The following is a 19,216-nucleotide window of genomic DNA, read 5'->3' as shown; positions in this document are numbered from 1 at the left end:
ACTCAATAACATTTCAGTAAGAATGTTTCCTCTTACCCTCAGCTACTAGTCACAGGAGCGTCAGTAAGTATCTCGGATATATTTTGACACTTTTTACCCGACTGCGGCAAAGCCAAAGCACTATTGTCATTCGTAAGCGGTATCAAAATTATTATGTAGGTAAAATATGAACGTCGTAGACGTGGTCTACGTAATGCGTAGACGTGCTACGTTAATAGCTACACGAGCACTGAGGCGGTCTACGATCTCTACGTATTAGCTTTTCGTGTTCATCATAGTAATATTAAAATTCAACTTCTCTTAGATAGTCGTGAGGAAAGGTATCTCTCGAAGAAAATGACTTAGTAATGAGATAGTCATACCTATTCATCATAGATTTTTTTATGGCCGTTACTTTAAGTTTTGCTTTTAGAAAGCAAACGGCTTGTGAGAGAGAGATAAATCACTCTAAATGTTCAAAGAATGGTAGAACAAAAAATAAAAAATGAAATAAATTAAATACTGAGAAATACGTCTTAAAACAAAATTTCTTTGAGTCCATCCATAAACAAACAAATAAATTAGCTTAAGTTTCTAAAATTGCGTTAGGGTCGGTCATAAATTTGATAAAGTCGTCAATTTTAACTTAGAAATCTTTGTAAGTGTAATAAACAATGCTATATTATTGCAACCAGATTGCGCGAAAGTAAAAAAAATACCATGGGAACATGAGAAACAAGTGTGGAGCCAAAATCGGACCATTCAGGAACACCGAGGTGTGTCAAAAGGCGGAACTTTGAAACACCATTTCTTCTGTCCACCAATAAAAATTCAGGGGTGCGCAGGAGACGATCAAAAGACGAATCAGGTGCTCTCGTGTGTTTTTCTGTTACAGGAAGAGGGAGAAAGTCGAAAGGTAGAGAAGGGAGACGATATTAGTAAAAGGACAGTGGTCGAGAGGGATTCATTCGGTCCTCAGCCTTCGAGACTCATCATTCTATTCGAGATTGTCTCGACATCCATTTCGATATTCTAAATTAAAGTTTTTTGAGAAAGAAAAATTGTAAATTTGAAATAATAATTTTAGTATTGTTAAAATTAGTAACTAGTAAAATTTGATAGTGTAAAATCTTAATTAAGCAGTGTGTGTTTTGAGCCGACAGAAGCTGATATTGGGTGACGTATTATATTTTGCATTATTTTAACTAGATTATTTTGAAATCAGCTCCACAACCCTAGTTTATTAAATTAGTTGATTGATTTAATTAGAAATAAATTCAGATAATGCATTACACACTTTGTATTTTATATGACGTAAATCGGAGATCCACAACCGGGCATCAACAGAGGTGGTCCTGGATATTTTGTTTGGTGCTATAATGATTTACATAATCCTTAAATTATGAATACGAGGCTATAAAAATCGTATCTATACTCTAGACCGCACAATGAGTTAACTCCACGTTTGAACATAAAATTAAACTACTTAAACCAAAGTGTTTAAATGAGACGAAATAACTAACTGTGGAGCTGGGATCTGAATATATCTAGATTGATTGTATAAAACTGTGTATAATGTGTGTCCTTAAAATTTACTTTATTATAGAAGTAAGAATTATAGATAATATCTCCATTAATTATGTGGGCATGTGTGTATTTTAGATAAAATGATGTACATAATATTATCTAAAGCCGAAAGGGTTTTTTCGTTTGAATATTGCTTTTTCCCTTTCAATAATTAGTATGGCTTAGGAAGCAATATTCGGCCAGGAATTAATTAATGTAATAAAGTTACTTAATTCCCAGTCTAAATAATAGATTCAGTTTCTCTTCTTTATTTGTTTTTAAACTGAGTGAGTAGTAGAAAATCTATTCATCAGTAATAAATTATATGAATATTATTTTCCTCTTTTATTGCTATATTTAATTATACCTATATGAAGTAGTGAATATTGAAAGGAGATTCAAGTTAAAGATTTATTAGTTATGGTTCATTTGATTTTTTGATATAGCTCAAACTTAAGTCACATGTGTGCATATTTAATTTGATAACCTTCAATATTGACTTTCTCTCTCTAATACCTACCTAAATTAAAGTACTTACTATGGAACTAAGAAATACAAATTTCTTCCATCTTACATTGAAATTAGTATTGAAATTGAGTAAATAAATTAACGTCATTTTGAGATAGTCATACCTATTCATCATAGATTTTTTTATGGCCGTTACTTTAAGTTTTGCTTTTAGAAAGCAAACGGCTTGAGAGATAAATCACTCTAAATGTTAAAAGAATGGTAGAACAAAAAAATAAAGAAATGAAATAAATTAAATACTGAGAAATACGTCTTAAAACAAAATTTCTTTGAGCCTATCCATAAACAAACAATAAATTAGCTTAAGTTTTTAAAATTGCGTTAGGGTCGGTCATAAATTTGATAAAGCCGTCAATTTTAACTTAGAAATCTTTGTAAGTGTAATAAACAATGCCATATATTGCAACCAGATTGCGCGAAAGTAAAAAAAAACACCATGGGAACATGAGAAATAATTGTGAAGCCAAAATCGGACCATTCAGGAACACCGAGGTGTGTCAAAAGGCGGAACTTTGAAACACCATTTCTTCTGTCCACCAATAAAAATTCAGGGGTGCGCAGGAGACAACCAAAAGACGAATCAGATGCTCTCGTGTTTTTTTCTGTTACAGGAAGAGGGAGAAAGTCGAAAGGTAGAGAAGGGAGACGATATTAGCAAAAGGACGGTCGTCGAGAAGGATTCATTCGGGCCCTCAGCCTTCGAGACTCATCACTCTATTCCAGATTATTTCGACATTAATTTCGATATTTCAAAATTAAAGTTTTGAGAAAAGAAAAATTGTAAAATTGAAACAATAATTTTAGTATTGTTAAAATTAGTAACTAGTAAAATTTGATAGTGTAAAATCTTAATTAATCAGTGTGTGTTTTGAGCCGACAGAAGCTGATATTGGGTGACGTATTATATTTTGTGTTATTTTGACTAGATTATTTTGAAATCAGCTCCACAACCCTAGTTAATTAAATTAATTGATTGATTTAATTAGAAATGAATCCAGATAATGTATTACACACTTTGTATTTTATATGACGTAAATCGGGGATCCACAACTTGGTTTTAGCAGAGGTGGGTTCTAGAAATTTTGTTTGTAATGATTTACATAATCCTTAAATTATGAATACGAGGCTATAAAAATCGTATCTATACTCTAGACCGCACAATGAGTTAACTCCACGTTTGAACATAAAATTAAACTTCTTAAACCAAAGTGTTTAATTGAGACGAAATAACTAACTGCGGAGCTGGGATCTGAATATATCTAGATTGATTGTATAAAACTGTGTAATGTGTGTCCTTAAAATTTACTTTATTATAGAAGTAAGAATTGTAGATAATATCTCTATTAATTATGTGGGCATGTGTGTATTTTAGATAAAATGATGTACATAAAGCCGAAAGGGTTTTTTCGTTTGAATATTGCTTTTCCCCTTTCAATAATTAGTATGGCTTAGGAAGCAAATATTCGGCCAGGAATTAATTAATGTAATAAAGTTACTTAATTCCCAGTCTAAATAATAAATTCAGTTTCTCTTCTTTTTTTTTCTAAATACTCAACTGTATGAGTAAATAAACAATTATTTACCAGAAATAAATGCACTTGGGTATAACTATCATCTTTTATTTGCTATATTTAGATACATTTCCTAGACATTTAATAATGGAGATTCAATTTGTTTGGAGGCTAGACTACCATATTATAATATTAACAAAGCCATAGATACAAAGAAACCTTGTATCGAACTAACTTGAACTCCAATATTAAGATTTTCTCATATGACCTACATACCAATCACAATTCCTTTACTATTAAGTAAAATTTAGGCTAGTTTTTTTTCAGCAATTCATCTATTTATAATACTAGCTCTTATTCAGCATTAAATAGGGATTAAAATTGAATTAGCAGTCTAATGCAGACCGATGGAATGACTTTTGTCGTTACAATTATTGATTTGGTAGAAAATTCACTCAATAGCTAAAATAAGGTGGTGTGCTATAAACTACTAGCTACCGCGGTATAAACATCGTCTTTCATCAACATGAACAGCTTTCACCGGCTCACTACTGAGCGCGAACTTCATAGAGAACTCTCAGGCTTGTAGTTTTCCTCACGATGTTATTCTCTGCACTAAACAAGTGATGTTTTAAATTAATTGTAATGTATACAACTACGAAAGATTTAGGAATAGTTGCCAAAGTTTCGAACCCTGACCTTCTAGTAGATAGAGAAATGACTTAACCACGGTGCCATCGCGGTTAATAATCATTTCAAGAAATGTACGAGAGGCAGCGAGCATCGATGGCTGCGAGCGGACAAAAAAAAAAAAGGGCAGGTATAAACCTTTTTTTTTTGTGTGTCATTGTTACGCCGAGGTTTTGGGAGATCGAGCGACGACACTGTATTCTGGTAAAACCTAGGGACATTCGAAAGCATAATTCGGGAGAACTATTAATTTGATATCCATGACTTATAAAGTCGGATTTAATTAAAAAAAAGGCACACGGTCGATTAGGTGGCTCCTGGCGGCAGAGTTCCGGCACACCAACACACGCCATGTCTTATAAGCAGCGACTTCCCGACCTCTAAATTGGCCAATTTAGACATAATATAACAAATGAATATATATACCAAAATATACCATGGTAAGGGGCGAGCCCAGAGCTCATTGAAAAGAACCTAGGTTTACGTACCTAGGCAATTGAAAACGCTTCGCAGCGCAAATAGGGAAGTTGACTGCAGCCCCATAACAATGCTAAAAGACCGGATACCGGTGCAGGGATCCCCCGTGCTAGAAGGAGCTCTGGTCAGAGAAGATGGCCAAATCGGCATATACATGTATCAACCGACCTTTCATTCAGGCCAGAACGTATAAATTAAACTTTTTCTTTCCTCCTCAGGTTTTTTCTCTTGAGAGAGTTGAATGAGTCAAATTAATAGCTCTATAAGATAAAATTCTTCTTTTGAACCGCGAAGGTCTGGTAGTTTGATTGGAGACGTCTACATTGTCCACCCGACGTATTGTGCCTGCCATATACTTGGCATTACATGTATTAACATATAACTCCAAATGCCAAAGGTGTCCCTGAGTTTAGCCGTTTTATTTATAATAATTTCCTCATTATAGCCAATCACCAAATATTAAACAGAGACGATTCACGTACCATCACAGAAATATGATGCCGAGTGACCAGGGATCTATGTACGTATTCGAAATAACGATATGACTAGATTTACATTAACATAAAAATAACACAACGTAGAAATTGTGATTGGGTATTTGAGGGAGAAAAATTTATAAACTTACATTACTATTTATAAATTATAAGTTTTAAGGACACACTGCATGTTGTTTTATATATATATGTTGTACATTTACATTTATTTATGTATAGGGGGAGCAGGAGCAGAAATAAGCTATGTGTCTTATAAATGTACAATTTACAGGTTTTCAGAGAGGATATTACAAAGACCGAGTTATTTATCCCGTGCTTATTTCTTAGACTTAACAAATTTTGCTTAAAGTCTGGGAATTCATATAATCAAAGCACTTCGCGCATGTGGTTGCAAATTATAGCAGTATTGCACTATTATTCTAATTACAACTTTGCATATTACTAAATTTTACACGGAAAGTAAAAAATTAAAAATATTTAAGATAGTACCAAAGTTGGTAAAAGAAATAGGGTCAAATTGAAAAAAAAAAAAAAAAGATGTCTTCAGGTAGGAAGGGACGTAGAGCAAAGCAAGTAGGTGCGGGGCAAAGCGATGTTAGTACCGTAGAATCGAGCGAGCAAACAACGACCTTAGGGAATGCTACATTAGAGTTGATTTTGAAAAAAATCACCGAGTTCGAAGCAAAATTACATCAGTTAAATTCAAATACCGGTTCAAATGAAATCGCGAGCGTTTCTTCACACGAGTCGAACGGGATTAATGAAAATGAAAAATCTGATAGGCAGGGGTCAAATCTTGAAACCGCGAGCACAAGTACATTATCTGAGACCCGAAATTTATATGTTGTACAGCCGTCAGTAACTAAACCAAATTTCGACGGAAAACCATTCACTAACCCCATCGTTTTTCTAAAACGATTAAAGAAATATATAAGGGCGGTAAATGGATTAGATCGCGAAATAGATATAGCGTTAGGTTGCATCTCGGGGCATGCTCGGAAGGTTATGGACTTGTATTCGAAGGGCTGGACTACGTTCGCTGACTTCGAGATTGATTTTAGACGAAATTATTGGACCGAACAAATTCAGGAATCTATAAGATATAAATTGATTAATGCGGTATATTCAAGCGATTCGGGAATGTCGATGTCCGAACATTTTGCTGAGCAAGCAGAATCAATGCAGTCATTAACTATTGCGTTTAGTGAGAGAGATTTGGTCAATTCTATTATGCGACATTATGCTATAGATATACAACGATTATGGTTTACTAGAACAGAGGAAGTTAACATCATGAACGGAGCGAAATTTCTTCGAAACATAGAGCAAAATATTGTTGAAAAACCTAGGCAATTTACGAGAGGTACTGTTAGTAATAATTACAGAGGTAGACGATACAATGAGTCACCATCGAGACGACCTATTGTAGCAACAATGTCAACAAGAAGTTGGAGAGCTAGGGGAAATTCGACGAGGGGACGCGGCTATCGTGGTCGATTAGGTTCTAGGGTTAACTTTAACAGGCCTACGGTATCCGAATCTAAACAAATTAGGCCGGCTATCACGTTCGTGAAAGAGGGCGAGAATCTTACTGTGTCTAAGAATGTGGGGGAGGGTTCATCAAAAAACTAGAATGCCCAACACAAACGAGGTCAAGTCAGTTAGTCTTGTGTGGCACGGGCGTCAGAAAGACCTCAGATCACGAAGGGACAGGTGTAGTCTATAGAATCTTAATTAATAGTGGATGGAAGCCAGGACAGAGTTTGGGGACCGGAGATAAGGGACTTAAACGGTTATTAAGAGGCGGCGTTGATTATAACGAGTATAGTAGTCAATTTGAAATTAGGAGTATAGGAATCTTATTGGAAAACCAGTTTGAAAATGTAACAGAGTGTAATGAGTTAGGCGTGACTTGTGAAACTTGTATGAGGAGAGGTTTGAATGTGTACACAATGTATCATGAATTAGATGAACAAACCGATGTGAGTGTTGATTATTCTTTACCTAGGTTACCTGAAGTATGTGTTAGACTGTATGGAAGGAGTATGAGTGCACTCATAGATACGGGAAGTCAGATTAGTGGAATAACTAGGGAATTGTACGACTCTATTCTAAGAGAACATGGGACATTGCCAGAGATCGCTATTCCAGCAATTCAAATACAAGGCGCGTTTGGATCGCGAAGTGAAAGCACAAATCGGTTAGTGCTAATAGAGTTTCAGTTAGGTAGTACTTTAGTTGAAGCACCTGTACTAGTTATGCGACGTCTTCCTAGGTCATTGATACTAGGATACGATTGGTTAGAGCGGGTAAAAGGAATAGTGAACTGTAATGGTGAACACACTTTGACTATTGAACATATGGGCGTTAGGTCTTGTGTTAGGCTGAATTCGGACTGCAAAATCGAAAGGTTAGGGGGAGAGACGAACGCAGCCACGATTAATTTAATATTAAATCAAAACTCTAGGCCAGTGGAACAAAGTGTATCAGACATGAATTTAGATAATGAGAAATTTAAGGGATTAAAATTAGATGACGCGAACTTAAGTAATGAACAAAAGGAATTATTACTACCTGTGTTAAACAAACACTGTAAGGTATTTACGGAAGGTTTAGGTTTGACAAACAAGTACGTACACGTTATTGAGCTATTAGACGAAACACCTTTTGTAAAACACAGTTATCCGGTACCTTTGGCGTATAGAGAACAGGTAAAAATCGAATTAGAAGAGTTAGAAAAACTAGGCGTGATCAGACAGGAAGCGACTCCTTACTGTAGTCCTCTCACTTTCACTAAGAAGCGAGATGGGTCAATAAAACTCTTATTGGACGCACGAGAGTTGAATAAGAAAATGGTAGGTGACGCGGGCGCGCCTCCACTCACATCTGAGATTTTACAATCCTTTCATGGAGTAAATTATATCAGTTTAATTGATTTGAATAATGCCTATTTTCAAATACCTTTGCATAAAGATTCTAGGAAGTATACTGGGTTCTCGTTCATGGGGAAGACGTATACTTATAATGTTTTACCTCAAGGTTTAAAAACTTCTGTAGCAGGGTTCTCGAGAGCAATGGATTATATCCTAGTAGGAGTACGAGAGTTTTGCGTAAACTATTTAGACGACATAGTCATATTCACTACCGGGGACATAAGGTTACACTTAGAACATTTAGATCGAGTGTTAGATAAATTAGAAACCGCAGGTTTAACTGGAAGGTTAGAGAAGTGTCGATTCTTATGTGTAGAGGTAAAGTTGTTAGGACACATAGTAAATACTAACGGGGTACGTATGGATCCTGAACGGGTTAAAGCCATATTAGACTTCCCTATACCTCGGACTATAAAACAATTACGAGGATTTCTGGGATTAATAAATTATTTCAGAAGATTTATTTCAAAATATAGCGAAGAGGTTAAACCACTGTGTGACCTATTAAAACAAAATACGAAATGGTCATGGACAGAGGAAATTAACGATTGTTTTGAAAGGGTCAAGAAATTGTTTATAGACACGATACTTCTTGTACACCCAGATCCTAAGGGAACTTATTATTTACAAACCGATAGCAGTAATTTGGGGGTTTCGGGTTATGTCTATCAATTGAATGAAGCAGGTGAAGAACAAATATTAGGGTTCTGTAGTAAAGCATTGACAGAGACAGAACGCAAATGGACAGTTACTGAACAAGAACTATGGGCCATCATTTTCAGTTTGTCAAAGTTTGAAACATATTTGAGAGGAGCGAATTTAGTCATTAGGACTGATCATAAAAGTCTGATTTTCTTGCAGACGTGCAAACTATTGAGTGCTAGGATGATACGTTGGGTACATTATATAGGGCGATTTAATTACACAGTCGAACATGTGAAAGGTAAACTAAACATTGTAGCAGACGTATTGTCTCGACACTTAAAGGGGACCACCGATGTATTAACTAACAAGGTCACGGGGCCTGAAATGAATCTATTTAAAACATCATTAGGACGATTAGTGCGGGAGCGATGGAGAGAGATAGGTAGTTATCAAAGTCGCGACAAGACTGCTAGTGAGATAATTAGACGCGTGCAAACAGCAGACACTTCTGAATCAAAGTACTACGTGCTTAAAGAAGGGATTCTTTATAGAAGAGACATAAAAGGGGATATCTTAAGGTTATATGTTCCCGAGAACATACTAAGGGATTTGATAGTTAGCATACATGAAGAAGTAGGTCATTTCGGGCGATACAAGGTTTATGCTCTGATGAAACGTCAATATTATTTCCCAAATATGTCTCGTATAATAGGTCGTGTTGTAAGAGCTTGCGAGGCATGTCAAAAGTCAAAACATGCTTTGGAAACGCACACGGGGCCGATAAAAACTGTAATAGCGAAGGAAATAGGAGAGAGAGTTTTTTGCGATATTTTTGGACCTTTACCGGCAGGACGATTTGGTTTTAAATACATATTCGTAATGCAAGATGCTTATAGTAAGTTAATCAGACTATACCCACTACGCCAGGCTAGTGGGAAGGCTACTTTAACTTGTGTAAAAAAGTTTCATAAGCAGGTCACAATTAAGACATTATGTTCAGACAGAGGCGCGAACTTTACTTCAAAAGTTTTCGAGTTAGGTATTCGCCAACTAGGTATCGAATTAACGCACACATCTGTTAGAAATCCGCGGCCAAATTCGACAGAGAGGGTTAATAAAGAGTTAGGTAGATTATTCAGGACGTATTGCGACAAATCGCATCGATCATGGGTAGATCTATTATCGGATATAGAAGATTGTTACAATCAGGTAATACATACTACAACTGGATATTCGCCAAACGAGATTATATATGGAAAACGTACTCTGCTATCGACTGATTTCAACACTGACTCATCGGTGAGGGCAGACTTACAAGGTGAACCGTTAGAACAGATTCGACAACAGGCACGACAAAACATAGATAAGGCGGCCGAAAGTAGGCAATTACATTATAACAAAAATCATAAGTTAATACAATTCGAAATTGGAGATTTAGTGAAACTTAAGACTTTTACGAAGTCAGATGCGGATAAAAAGTTGACAAAAAAATTCATGCGCTTATATGAAGGACCGTACATAATAGGGGCAGTTCCATATAATAATGTATATACATTAATAGACGTTCATACTGATAAAGTTAAGGGTAACTACAATGCCATTCATTTGTTTAGGTACTATGTAGATAACTAGAAAGATAGGTAAAACCAGAGTATTGAAAGGAACAGAAAACAGGTAGTTTGGGGTACACTAAACAAAGAGATACCTGAGTTAAGTAGTTATAGTCATGCCCGAGGGGATAATAGATAGGCGTGGGAGGTTTAATACTAACGTTCTAATACAGATAAGGAGAAAAATAGATTTTGAAACAACTAGCACAGCTGCAGGGACAAAAGGGGGATTACTACGTGTATTAAAAATCTATTTTGGGGGAGTGTGAGATAGTCATACCTATTCATCATAGATTTTTTTATGGCCGTTACTTTAAGTTTTGCTTTTAGAAAGCAAACGGCTTGAGAGATAAATCACTCTAAATGTTAAAAGAATGGTAGAACAAAAAAATAAAGAAATGAAATAAATTAAATACTGAGAAATACGTCTTAAAACAAAATTTCTTTGAGCCTATCCATAAACAAACAATAAATTAGCTTAAGTTTTTAAAATTGCGTTAGGGTCGGTCATAAATTTGATAAAGCCGTCAATTTTAACTTAGAAATCTTTGTAAGTGTAATAAACAATGCCATATATTGCAACCAGATTGCGCGAAAGTAAAAAAAAACACCATGGGAACATGAGAAATAATTGTGAAGCCAAAATCGGACCATTCAGGAACACCGAGGTGTGTCAAAAGGCGGAACTTTGAAACACCATTTCTTCTGTCCACCAATAAAAATTCAGGGGTGCGCAGGAGACAACCAAAAGACGAATCAGATGCTCTCGTGTTTTTTTCTGTTACAGGAAGAGGGAGAAAGTCGAAAGGTAGAGAAGGGAGACGATATTAGCAAAAGGACGGTCGTCGAGAAGGATTCATTCGGGCCCTCAGCCTTCGAGACTCATCACTCTATTCCAGATTATTTCGACATTAATTTCGATATTTCAAAATTAAAGTTTTGAGAAAAGAAAAATTGTAAAATTGAAACAATAATTTTAGTATTGTTAAAATTAGTAACTAGTAAAATTTGATAGTGTAAAATCTTAATTAATCAGTGTGTGTTTTGAGCCGACAGAAGCTGATATTGGGTGACGTATTATATTTTGTGTTATTTTGACTAGATTATTTTGAAATCAGCTCCACAACCCTAGTTAATTAAATTAATTGATTGATTTAATTAGAAATGAATCCAGATAATGTATTACACACTTTGTATTTTATATGACGTAAATCGGGGATCCACAACTTGGTTTTAGCAGAGGTGGGTTCTAGAAATTTTGTTTGTAATGATTTACATAATCCTTAAATTATGAATACGAGGCTATAAAAATCGTATCTATACTCTAGACCGCACAATGAGTTAACTCCACGTTTGAACATAAAATTAAACTTCTTAAACCAAAGTGTTTAATTGAGACGAAATAACTAACTGCGGAGCTGGGATCTGAATATATCTAGATTGATTGTATAAAACTGTGTAATGTGTGTCCTTAAAATTTACTTTATTATAGAAGTAAGAATTGTAGATAATATCTCTATTAATTATGTGGGCATGTGTGTATTTTAGATAAAATGATGTACATAAAGCCGAAAGGGTTTTTTCGTTTGAATATTGCTTTTCCCCTTTCAATAATTAGTATGGCTTAGGAAGCAAATATTCGGCCAGGAATTAATTAATGTAATAAAGTTACTTAATTCCCAGTCTAAATAATAAATTCAGTTTCTCTTCTTTTTTTTTCTAAATACTCAACTGTATGAGTAAATAAACAATTATTTACCAGAAATAAATGCACTTGGGTATAACTATCATCTTTTATTTGCTATATTTAGATACATTTCCTAGACATTTAATAATGGAGATTCAATTTGTTTGGAGGCTAGACTACCATATTATAATATTAACAAAGCCATAGATACAAAGAAACCTTGTATCGAACTAACTTGAACTCCAATATTAAGATTTTCTCATATGACCTACATACCAATCACAATTCCTTTACTATTAAGTAAAATTTAGGCTAGTTTTTTTTCAGCAATTCATCTATTTATAATACTAGCTCTTATTCAGCATTAAATAGGGATTAAAATTGAATTAGCAGTCTAATGCAGACCGATGGAATGACTTTTGTCGTTACAATTATTGATTTGGTAGAAAATTCACTCAATAGCTAAAATAAGGTGGTGTGCTATAAACTACTAGCTACCGCGGTATAAACATCGTCTTTCATCAACATGAACAGCTTTCACCGGCTCACTACTGAGCGCGAACTTCATAGAGAACTCTCAGGCTTGTAGTTTTCCTCACGATGTTATTCTCTGCACTAAACAAGTGATGTTTTAAATTAATTGTAATGTATACAACTACGAAAGATTTAGGAATAGTTGCCAAAGTTTCGAACCCTGACCTTCTAGTAGATAGAGAAATGACTTAACCACGGTGCCATCGCGGTTAATAATCATTTCAAGAAATGTACGAGAGGCAGCGAGCATCGATGGCTGCGAGCGGACAAAAAAAAAAAAGGGCAGGTATAAACCTTTTTTTTTTGTGTGTCATTGTTACGCCGAGGTTTTGGGAGATCGAGCGACGACACTGTATTCTGGTAAAACCTAGGGACATTCGAAAGCATAATTCGGGAGAACTATTAATTTGATATCCATGACTTATAAAGTCGGATTTAATTAAAAAAAAGGCACACGGTCGATTAGGTGGCTCCTGGCGGCAGAGTTCCGGCACACCAACACACGCCATGTCTTATAAGCAGCGACTTCCCGACCTCTAAATTGGCCAATTTAGACATAATATAACAAATGAATATATATACCAAAATATACCATGGTAAGGGGCGAGCCCAGAGCTCATTGAAAAGAACCTAGGTTTACGTACCTAGGCAATTGAAAACGCTTCGCAGCGCAAATAGGGAAGTTGACTGCAGCCCCATAACAATGCTAAAAGACCGGATACCGGTGCAGGGATCCCCCGTGCTAGAAGGAGCTCTGGTCAGAGAAGATGGCCAAATCGGCATATACATGTATCAACCGACCTTTCATTCAGGCCAGAACGTATAAATTAAACTTTTTCTTTCCTCCTCAGGTTTTTTCTCTTGAGAGAGTTGAATGAGTCAAATTAATAGCTCTATAAGATAAAATTCTTCTTTTGAACCGCGAAGGTCTGGTAGTTTGATTGGAGACGTCTACATTGTCCACCCGACGTATTGTGCCTGCCATATACTTGGCATTACATGTATTAACATATAACTCCAAATGCCAAAGGTGTCCCTGAGTTTAGCCGTTTTATTTATAATAATTTCCTCATTATAGCCAATCACCAAATATTAAACAGAGACGATTCACGTACCATCACAATTTAGTGGAAGTTGATCACAAAAGTTAGGACGAAGCATCATTATCATCATCATGATCAATCTTTTATATGGTTATGAATGAACTAGAACATTTGAGAGAACTCTAGGGATGTGAGATTCTCACGATGGTTTTTCCTTATACTTTTATTTTCACAAAACGATTAGTACCTAATTTACCAAGAATGCTCTCCACTGCTAAAGATAATATAGTTGGCTGGGTTCGAATCTCAGGCTAAAGACAAAGGGACCTTTTACTTTCGAGTCATAGCTAAATTTCATCTACTTACCCTGAACGAGACAATGGAGTACACGCTGCCTCCAGAGGGCAGATGGCGAGGCAGGTAGGTACCTTTTTTTTTTATTGTGTACCGATCTTTCCCAAACAGCATTTTAGGTAACATTATCTGTTAAAACTGACGCCAGCTGAATTTGTGAATCACCGAGTTTTGATAAGATAAAAATACTAGTTTTGCTGTACTTTGTAATTTCTTTGCTTGATATTATATTATGGTACATGGTTGATTGGTGACGTACCAGCAGCGAGATTCCGGCACAAAGCAAACACGTCATGTCTTTATACAGCTGGACTCTCCGAACTAATAAATTGGCCAATTTATTGACAATCAATCAAACAAATATATAAATATACAAAAATACCATGGTTTTGGGGCGAGCCCAGAGCTCATTGAAAAGAACCTAGGTTTCCGTACCTAGGCAATTGAAAACGCTTCGCAGCGAAAATAGGAGAGTCCAATTGCTGTGCCCCGCATAACATGGATCAAGGCTGAAGTTTCAGCGTAGGTATTTCCCCCGTGCTTAAGGAATGCCGGTTGGTCTCAAACCGATGGCCTAAATAAGGCAAATACACGTATCAACTGATTTTCCACACTAACAGGACGTTCTAAATTAGCAAATCTCTCCACTCATTATATCTATTTTGAGGAACTGAAATATTACATTAATTTTTTTTTATAATTCAATCCGTGTAAACCTGTTAGCTGGTCGAGAAGTCTACGTGTTCACCCAACGTACTGTACCAATTAATTACTTGTAAATAACTCATGACTTAAATACCTAGGTGTTTCTACAATTCAGCTGAGTTTATTTCTTATTTTTATCTCTTCATAATGCCTAATCTTAACCACTAGTATAGACGATCACACCGTACCATCACAGTAAGCGCGGAAAATGAGGGTGTGGGCGCGGCCAAAAATTTTCGGTCACGAAATTATCGTAGCAGACCGGAGTTAGCCAATTGGCGGTGTTACAACGTCACACCCCGGAGAGCAAGTAAGGCCATTGGTCCAGCTGGTGGCCGGACTGATGATCAATCTGCAGTCGAGTCGGATTGGCATCTCATTGGATTGCAATGAGAATACATCAGTGTTTTTTACATCATGACTTTCTCCGCATACATACGGGCAAATCAATTAGCACAATTTTTTGTTTCGTTTCACAGTACCTATGAGGCTGTGTCGACTGGCGCCGAGGCTGGGCGCGGGCGGCGAGCCGGCCGCACGCAGCGCGCCGAGCGCGCCGCCGCCGCCACCGCCGCCCAGTGGACCGCCCTCCAGCGCGCCTGGAACAACCGCATAGGAACACAAATAATACACAGTGAAATTTTCGAGGCTTTAGTGCCAGGTTTAGAGAATCGCCTTAAGCACTACTATCACACTTGTTTGTTTTGGAAAACTAGACACTGTTTTTTAATATCTTGACTTGATTCTGTAAGAAAAATTTGTAGTGGCCTAGTTTCCCGCGCCAACCGTGAGATAAAGCGACGCGGCGAGTAAATAGTACTACTGGTTCGTGGATTTTTCCAAACAATAATTCCACGATTAATTTTTTTTTTTAAGACTAGGGTCAATATAAATGGTCTAAATAGATAGTATTGCTAACGGTGGATAGCACTTAGCAACAGCTCTGAAACCATATAATTTTTATTTAATCCTATTATAATGTACAGGATTACTTCATTGAAAAATATTATTACAATATAAGGGATTATTTAAATAACAAAAAACTTGGGAATTAGTTGCTTTAACAACTTTGACAGTTCTAATAAGTTTTAAATTATATTGGGAAATGATGATAGTAAAAGGAATACTTGGCTGAGTTTGTTGTAGGCTACTCAGACCAGGGTGCGTTTAGAACCCTCGTAGCTATAGTTTTAAGTGAACCTAATTAATTGTTACCATTACATAAGTAATCTTTCATATTCAACAATTGTCAATGAAAATGTGAACAGTGAGACCTATTTTAAATAAATGGCTTTGATTTTGACTTTGAAAGGATAACTTATTGACTTTTCTTAAACACCTGAGTCTAGAAAGGGTATTTGCACGGAAATTCTCTTTATAAGTCCAAAATTATATTAACGAAATGGGATATAATTTTTGCCTTAGGTTTCGCTTAAGCACCTAAAAAATTTACCTAAATTGTAAATCGTCGTTTCAATTTAGATTACTTTTAAGGTTAATAATAATGAACTGTGTAGGTAGTGATACAAAAAATGAATGAATTCAGATGAATTGTACAACGAGCCTGTTTGTTTCACAGTCATTTAGGAATTCAGAACCACAAACCAACAGCTTAGGTACCAAATACGTTGAAACCTGAACTCTAATAAACTACAAACATGAGGTGATATAGAAGTACGAAGAACCAATAAAGTAGAATTATACTGGGTACAGTTAATCTAAAATTTAAAAGAATTCCTTTCATTTGTCACACTGAACAAGAGTGGAATAGAAGTTTAATTTAAAAGTTGGTAACAATAGAGGGTGTGATAAAAACGGGCGCCATTACCGTGCAATGCCAATTTAATGCTGACTCAATACTGGGAACTCACATATGATTTCGCTCTATTATTACATTGTTTCGAGATCATAATTTCGTTGGTTATTCCTCTTGTAATTAAAACTTGTACGTATTTCTATGTAACTGCGATATTTTCAGTTATTTTTTTTATTTATATACACTTATAACAAGAAATATCAAATAATGTAAATATAAAATAATAATAAATATCAATCAAATAAATAATATATATCAAATAATAATAAGTGTACCTACACAACAATCATTCACAGCTATGTAAACTTAGTCTAAGGTAAGTTTTGCAAAAGAAAATATGTAATTAAAAGAAACTATAGCAGATAGGCTAATTGTTAAGAGGGGTCTCTCCGTCACTCGCTTCATACAAACGTAGTTCCAACTTCATTTGAATATTAAGCAACCAAAGTCCATGAAATTTTGCAGACATATTCTAGACACTAATATCTATGTCTGTGGTTTTCCAGATTTCTATTAAAATATTCGGTTTCAAAGTTACGCGGTCTTAAATATTTACATACAAATCTTTGAGCCCCTGTAATTTGAAAACTACATATTTTTAGAAAAATCTAAAACACCACAGACACAGATATTAGTTTCTAGAATATGTCTGCAAAATTTCATGGACTTTGGTTGCTTAATATTCAAATGAAATTGGAACTACGATTGTATGAACCGAGTGACAGAGAGAGCCCTGTTAAAGGTCGTTCTATTTGGGAGATATCCCGGGCACACAAATTCGTACTTGGGGTTTCGCTGAAAAATTAAAAGTACACGTAAAAGTAATCGGGTAGACCCGCCTTTGCGAAAATGCGGACATGAACCAAAATAAGTTTAAATCAAAGATAATATTGTAACCTTTCTGTATATATAATTATTTGATTCAAAATGGATGGGGGAAATGCTATTAAACATTAACAAGTGTAAATTAAAAATTTATAACACCCCCGACAAGTGAAGGTTACAGTAACTAGAAAAGAGCTGATAACTTTCAAACGGCTGTACCGATTTTCTTGGATTATAGCTAAGAGCACTCTATCAAGCCACCTTTCAAACAAAAAACTAAATTAAAATTGGTTTATTCGTTTAGAAGCTAGGATGCCAACACAGATACACGCGTCAAACTTATAACACCCCTCTTTTTGGGACGAGGGTTAAAAAGAATATAAATCAATAGTTTTTCATTCATGGTAAGTACAAAAATTATTATTTAAATTTTTTCGTGATACCCATGACCCACAAAAACGCGAGTGTTCCATCAGTGTTCCTATTCCATACTTCAGTGCCCGTTTACCTTTGTAATGGGACTCTCGGTGAAAAGTTAAAAAATACGCGTAATTTTTGGACATTTCTCCCACGCACAGATTTCCAATCCATATACCATACCATCCATACACCATATTCCATCCAATACCAGGGCGGGTCAGCTAGTGTTCTATAATAAAAATCGATGCAATGAAAACTGAAATAGGTGCGCTGTAATCGTGAACGCTATTTGCTAAAACTCGGAGGCAATGGGGGATTTGGAATGGGTTAGGGGTGGGATCATAACTCGATATTATAACTATTAGCCACGGGCAAAACTTAGTTTACACATGTGTATCAATTATTAAAAGCATTTGACCGGATATTTCCAATAAAAGTTTAAAATTTTCAATCAAACAAATAGTACAAATTTGTATTTCATGCATAAAATTGGTATCACGAAAGAAAATAAAATACAGGTTTGATAATGAAAAAAATACAGTGAATACTTTTTAAATAGAACTGACTATGCTATAGTTCCATTGAGCCAAAATTGTGGTGTTACAGAGGAGATAGCTCGTGCGTCTTTGGATCCACTTTATAGGCCCATAAGCAAGTAGCTAGTTTAGATATTTTTTGCGGTGAACTTTTGATTGATATTTATTACAATTAACTAGCAAAAACCAAGCTTTTATGATAGAAAATGCTATTTGTGTTTTTTATCTTGAAAATTATTTCTTAGAACTATTAGAACGAACTATGACTCTGATAGCCAAGTGGTTATTACGTCCGCTTCCTAATTGGAGGTCGGAGGTTCGATCCCGGGCCTCCTCTCTTTTAACCTTTAGCTCTCTAACTTTTCGGAATTATTAAAAATCGCTTGTTTTAATGGCGAAGGATAACATCGCGAGAAAACCTGCATGAGAGTTCCTGCATCGTGAGAGAGAGTTCTCCATAATGTTCTCAAAGGGGTGTGAAGTCTGACAATCCGCACTTGGCCAGCGTAGTAGACTATGGCCAAGCCCCTTCCCACTCTGAGAGAAGACCCGTGCTCTGTAGTGAGCCGGCGATAGGTTGATAATGATCATGACGATGATTAGAACGAACATCATAAATCAAAATCAGACATAAAATATACCTACTCGATTTATCGATATGTATTACGCATCAGTTTGAGGACTATGAATGTGCTAAAAGTACATATTTTTTAGTATTAGTTCACATCCGTTATGCCAGCCGCCGACTGTGAGCAGGCTCAGTGTGAATGTGCAAAGTCAGACAGTATTTTTCGTTCACATCATATGCGGACAATATGCCGTAGCTACGTAGCCAAACCAAGAGTTAGCAACTATGCATCATA

At 35.7% G+C, this 19,216-nt stretch overlaps 1 long non-coding RNA gene across 1 annotated transcript in view; it reads right to left on the bottom strand.

The window, feature by feature from the left end:
• The window catches only part of LOC123864337, an 83,860-nt gene that overhangs the window by 34,604 nt on the left and 30,040 nt on the right, over positions 1-19,216 (bottom strand). The window contains exon 3 of the long non-coding RNA XR_006795754.1: positions 15,239-15,355. This is a non-coding gene — a long non-coding RNA (uncharacterized LOC123864337). The remainder of the gene's footprint in view (positions 1-15,238; positions 15,356-19,216) is intronic.

The sequence above is a fragment of the Maniola jurtina genome, chromosome 4 (assembly GCF_905333055.1).
Source record: "Maniola jurtina chromosome 4, ilManJurt1.1, whole genome shotgun sequence".
NCBI lineage: Eukaryota > Metazoa > Arthropoda > Insecta > Lepidoptera > Nymphalidae > Maniola > Maniola jurtina.
This window is presented reverse-complemented; position numbering and strand designations above follow the sequence as displayed.